Source organism: Mugil cephalus, chromosome 7 (assembly GCF_022458985.1).
Source record: "Mugil cephalus isolate CIBA_MC_2020 chromosome 7, CIBA_Mcephalus_1.1, whole genome shotgun sequence".
NCBI classification, from domain to species: Eukaryota; Metazoa; Chordata; class Actinopteri; order Mugiliformes; family Mugilidae; genus Mugil; species Mugil cephalus.
In genome coordinates this window covers 841,675-848,120 of record NC_061776.1, presented here as the reverse complement: position 1 = coordinate 848,120, position 6,446 = coordinate 841,675, and the positions used below count along the sequence as shown (strand labels likewise).

The window sequence follows — 6,446 nt, the reverse complement described above, 5'->3', positions numbered from 1 at the left end:
GAAAAAAAAACAGCACAGACAAGTGATACATCCAAAAACAAATATTACACAATGACCCTGGGTCATAACACTGGCTAACAATAACTCCCTCACTCAGTGGAAGAGCATGGGATGGAAATGTATATGATGTGACTGTGATTGTATTTTGTGTTATAATTATGTGATAATAATTATAATTATTGTTTAATATCAGAGAAGATGATTATTTAACTGTTATTTATTATCTGATGTTTACAGCAGTGATTTTTATGATACTGTGTTTAGAAGAGAATTTAGAGAAGAAATGTTTGAACAACCTAAGAAAAAAGTTTTTGTTTGAATTTAAATATGAACTTTCAGTTATGAATGTATATATGACTATTGTTCTATTGTTACAACTAGAAAAGTTGTGTTTATTTGATAGTTTCCTCATGTCTAGTCTGATGCTAAAGTAAGGTCTCTCTTGGGAACTAACTGGAAAAGGGAGATGTAGAGATAAGTCCTGCTAGGTGACTTTGAAACGTTAGGGTTGTCATGGTAACAATAAAGTAGGCCAATGTTTCCTGGACCTGACAGCTGCTGTGTCTCTGACATGCTCCTGCCTCCTTAGTCTTGACTTAGCAATAGCGCTACAACATGAACCTTCAGTTGGTTTGTCATTGATGTGGATTTGCTGCTCATGTGAATCCTCCCACAGTGTTTCATTAGCAGCTGTAACCACAGTGACTCTGATAAAACGGGAATTAGCAGAATCCATCTGATATGAAGCTATGGTTTGAATACCACTTCACTCCTCTTTGAAGAGTAGTCACATATCTGGGTTCAGGTTTTTGTACAGCCTCTTCTACACTTTGTATCACTGTGTTTCTAGAGCACAGTAGTAGAGAGCTGTGTCTGCCAGGGTTAGGTCTGTTATGGTCAGTTCAGTTGATGTATCTGTTGTTTTTGATGTATAGCGTTTATCAGGAATGTGTTCATCTGTTATCCCTTTAGCTCCTTTCCAGAGAATAAACTGAGGAGCCTGAAGGTCAGAATGATGTCTGTACCAATCAAGGGTAATATCAGTTTCATCTGTCTGATAGTTGCATGAGAGTGTGACAGATTGTCCTTCTATTCCACTGACTTCATCTCGTTCAGGAGAGATTGTGTCTCCAGCTGTTAGTCCTGGAAAAAGTAGAGAACATGAAGCCATTAGACTAACATTGTCCATGAGGCTGAGAGGAGAAGACAGTGGAAAATGTCTCCTGTGTTACTCTGTGGACATTCACAACAAAATCAACTGTACAACTCTGTCAGTTCAATGTAGAAGATGATGAAAAGATGATTTTCATTGTATCAGAGCAAAGAAACAAGAAGAGTTGTGAAGTGCAGTCTGTATATCTGGTTAATGCAGCAAAACTTGAATCCCTGTTCTTCAACTCACCTATAATGTGAGATAGAAGCAAAAAGAGGTAAAGCATCATGTCTTTGGAGTTATTAAAGCCAGACAGACAGCACATCAACAATGTTCTTCCACCAGAGTAGAATGAGGAAGAAATAATGTCATTGGATGAGCTGATGATGTTGAGTGGTTGGGGCCAGTTACAGCTTGACTTCAACTCAACCAATCAAATTCTTCTCTGCTTCAACAGCAGCTCTGTCTCAGATGTCAACTGCTTCATTTCTCTGTTGTCTTTGTCCTCAGTCCAATGAGTCAGAAATCAGTGGTTGAACAGAGTGTAGCTCCCTCTAGTGGATGTTGTGGAGTATTGTGTTTTCTTTGCTCCAAAGGTTTTTGTTCAGAGTTTTGGTGTTTCCTGTCACTGTGGGCCTCAGAGCACAGTAGTACACAGCAGAGTCAGACACATGAAGCTTCTGGATCTTCAGAGGAACTGATTAGTCTTTGAGCTCAGCATCAAATCTGTCTTCAGGGAAATCTGGAGCATTTTGTTTTCCAAATTTTTGACGTTGCAAAATGTACTCTGGGATGCCGCTTTGATCTTGTTTGTACCAGAACCAATAGTAGTTCACGTCAGTTGTTTCAAACGTACAGGTGAGTGTGAGAGTGTCTCCTTCAGTAGCAATGACATCTCCTGGTGTCTGGGTCAATTTGTCTTCTCCTTTACACTCTGGGGAAGAACAGAACATGCAGAGGAAGAGATGAATCAATAAAGATGATTGATTCAAGGACAACAATCAGCAGCTTTAAATGTGTTCAAGTGTGTGAAGAGGAAACATGTTGAGCTTTCTATCTTACCAAAGAAAAGAGCAGCAAGAATCATCCACAGCCAATGTTCCATCTGTACAACAAGGTTTAAATCAACAGGAGAAACTAGCTGATGTTCAACATTCAGTCTGACAATTGTTCTCTTCACAGCAGCAGTTATTATTGACACAATGGTTGAACCCAGTGCACAAGTAGTGCACCGCCTACTTGATGATGTCGCCCTCTAGTGGAGATAAAAAGGCTTCCAGCAGCTTGTCAGTGTGTCAGCTGGTGTTTTTGTTCCCACTCTGGGTTTCCTGTCACTGTGGCCTCAGATCCCAGTCGTACAGATCAGAGTCTGTCACTGCAGCAGAGGAGATCTCCACAACAAATATTGTTCATACCAGAAGGAGTAATCAGAGCTCTCAGCAGGTCTGGAGTATCTGTAGGACAGAGTAACAGTGCTGCCTTCTGAGTGTGTGTGGGCACATATTATTGGTCTATTGTTTGTCTATGTTAATCAGTCATGGGCTGACAGGCTCAGAGTCCTGACAGTGCTGTCAATCACTACACAGTCAGGGTGGGAGGAGATGGGCTGCTGCTGAGCCAGTTAATGAGTAATAAGAGCATCTTCAGCCTTATTCACATGGGATTAGTTTCACCTGAGGATGTCCTGTGATTCAGATGTTACCTCTTACGTCTGTGTTTCATGTGGTTCATTCACTCGGGACAAACAAACCCTTACTTTTACTCTAATTTGCATTCGGTTGTTGTGGCTCTGCTACTTTCCATCTCACTCCACTTTGTCAGAGACAAATTTTCTTTGCACAGGACGATGGATGATAAAAATATATTTTTGATACAACTTCTTAAGAAATTACCACTGACCTGGTGGTATTTACATGAGACCCACCTTTATAGATGAACACATTAATGATTTAATGTTTTCGGATCTGGCGTTTCAGAAATAACTCAGCCAGTCTCCGTCCAGTCATGGTATCCGGTGTACTGCGGTACATGAGCAGGAAATTTGCAAGTCTGTGACTGAGTGGCAAAGGAGCCTTTCCCTCCGCCTCCAACACGTCCTTCATCAGCACTTGTTTCAGAACTTGCACTGATCTCTCTGCAGCCCCATTTGACGCAGGATGGTACGCAGGCACAGCAGTGTGTTTGACACCGTTTTCCTCCAGGAACTCTGTAAATTCTCTCGACACCAGCTGCGGACCATTATCCGATACCAGCTCTATGCAGTCCATACGTAGAGAACAGGCTTCACAGCCTGAGAGGTGATGGAAGACATGGGAAAAAATTCTAACCACTTTGAATGGCTATCGATAACCACCAGGTAATTCTCAGCAAAATCAATGTGAATTCTCTGCCACACTCTTTCTATCTCCAGTGGTGCAGCGGTGCATTTTCTGGATGGTTTGGCAGATAGAGCAACCTTTCACCAGCTCTACAATGTCCCCATCACAGCCAGGCCACCACATGTAGCTGCGGGTGAGAGCTTTCATGCGGCAGATACCTGGGTGCACATGATGAAGGTCTTCCAGTAGTTGTTGTTGATAACCTGGGGGTACGATAACTCGCTGGCCCCAAAGAACGTAGCCTTGTTCCGCTGACAACTCCTGCCTGCGTATGAAGTAAGGCTGCAGTGCTTCATCCTACACATGACTGGGCCATCCATTCATCGTGTAGCTCCACACCTTGTTCAGTATAGGATCTTTTAAAGTGGCTCTCTCAATGTTTTTTGCACACACTGGCAGTTCCTCCAAGTGTGAGAAGTAAAAAAATACCTCCCTCTTCTCCTGTGTTGTTGACTAAGGCTCTGGGTAGGCGAGACAATGTGTTTGCATGATCAGCTGATCTCCTGTACTCAGTATCATAGCTGTATGCCATGAGGATGAGAGCCCAGCGTTGCATCCTTAATGCTGCTAAAGTTGGAACAGCTGACTTTGGTCCCAGGATAGTTAACAGTGGTTTATGATCTGTGATCAGCGTGAATTTCCTCCCATAACAATACTTATGGAATTACCTTACTCCAAAGATGGTGGCGAGTGCCTCCTTTTCGATTTGGGCGTATTTTCTTTACGCCTCAGTTAAAGTCCTCGATGCAAAAGCCACAGGCTGTTCCTCTCCGTTTTCCATGACATGAGAAATTACAGCCCCTACTCCATAAGGTGACACATCACATGCAATCCGGAGTGGCAACTGTGTGTTGTAATGCACTAACACCTTATTCTGCTTTCATAGCTGCTTTGCATCTTCAAATGCCTTAGCACACTCAGAAGTCCAAACCCACTTAACCTCTTTTCTCAACAGGTTGTGTAGAGGGTGGAGGATGGTGGAGGATTTTCAGGAACCGGCTGTAGTAATTAAGAAGACCTAAGAAAGACTTCAGCTCTGTGACATTTGTTGGCTCGGGCGCTTTGTTTATGGCTGCCACCTTTTAATCCGTGGGATGCAGGCCGTCCCGGTCAATGTGTTGTCCCAGATACTCCACTCTGCTCCGAAAAAACTGACATTTGGACGGTTTTACTCTGACACCATGTTTCTCCAGGCGTGTGAGCACTTCGTCCAGTGTTTTTAAGCGCTTCTCCTCCGATGAAGCAGTGGTGAGAATATCATCCAAGAAACATGTCACATGGTCCAGTCCTTGTAGAATCTGGTCCATAACAGACTGAAGAATTGCAGGTGCGCTGGAAACACCATAGCTGAGATGATGAAATTTGTACAGGCCCTTGCGAGTGTTGATCGTCAAATAGGTGTCTGACTCTTCACCTAAAAGCAGCTGCTGGTAGTCATGAGAGAGGTCAAGCTTACTGAATGATGTTCCTCCTGCTAAGGCAGCAAACAAATCTTCTGTGTTAGGTAATGGTCTGCTCTTCAATACACTGATTTATACTGACCTTGTAGTCGCCACAAATCCTAATCGTTTTGTCTGCTTTTGGCACAGTGACTATTGGAGAGGCCCACTCACTTTTCTCAGTCTTCATTTTTTCCAACCTGTCCAGCTCCTTTTCCACCGCTTCCTTTAATGCGTAGGGAACTGGGCGAGCTTTGCAGAGGATCGGTGTGATGCCTGGTTTTATGCAGATTTTGACTTTAAATCCCTCTGTGCAGCCTTGGTTCTCAGAGAACACTGCCTGGTGGCGCTGTAACACTTCATTGACTCTTGGGTTCCACTCTGCTTGTGTTTGCACCCGGTGTACAGTGAAAATCTGTTTCCAGTTCAGGTGTAGTTCCTTTATCCAGTTCCGACCAATCAGAGCTGGTCTACTTCCTTTCACAATGACAAGAGGTACAGTGACTTTCTGTGTGTCGTACTGTACTGGTGTCATGATGGATCCTCGAACAGCGATACTTTGGACTGAATATGATTTCAGCTTTAGCTTGGGGGCTGGTTTTAAAGGGAAACTGATGTTTCTGGTAATAATCCTCAGATACCACTGACACAGCTGACCCTGTGTCCAGAAGCATTGTTGTGCTGTTATCACCCAGTGAGACATCAATGGTGTTCCCCTTCCCACAGCTCGAGGTGGAGTTTACTGTAAACACTCCACAAAGTTCAGCTTCTTCATGTCTTCTGGATGTTCGTCCTTCAGCTTCTATATACTGAGTTTGAGAAGTAGCTTTTCTCTTTTTACATTCACGGGCTATGTGTCCAGTTTTGGAACATGTATGACACTTTTTATTTTTTAAAGTGTAGTCACGTGCTGAGTGTCTTCCCCCACATCTGTAGCATGTCTGTTGTGTCCCAGAATAGTTTTTATTCCCTTTTTGTGTTGTTCTTTATTATTGTTCTCTCGACTAAACTGTCCTTTCCTTCCCTTGTCAGAAAAGCATTAGGGCTTGATACGGCATTTACCTGATGAGGCTCACTGTGTCCAGAAAACGCCATTGATTTTTTTAACGCCAGTTCCATTGCTAGTGCCGCCTCACAAGCCTTTGGAAAAGTCAGATCCTTTTCTGACACGGCATCCGAGCGTAGTCCACTTACAAAGCGATCTCTCAGCGCATCATCCAGGTACTGTCTGAAGTCACAGGTAGCTGCTCGCTGCCTCAAAGCGACCACATACTCAGAGACACTTTCATCCTCTTTCTGGTTACGCTTCTGGAAACGAAATCGTTCCGCGATTACGATCGGTGCTGGCTTGTCATGCTCAGTACTCTCACCAGATCAGGATACTACATAGTACTCGGTACTGTCGGCGGCACCAGATTCTTCAGCCCCAATAACAGAGAGAAACATGCACACCTTCTTTTCATTCTTGGTTTCATT

General features: G+C 43.5%; 1 pseudogene; it reads right to left on the bottom strand.

The window, feature by feature from the left end:
- Positions 1 to 3,102: 3,102 nt before the first annotated feature.
- Positions 3,103 to 5,505, bottom strand: LOC125010580 (annotated as a pseudogene).
- Between the last annotated feature and the right edge of the window lie 941 nt (positions 5,506 to 6,446).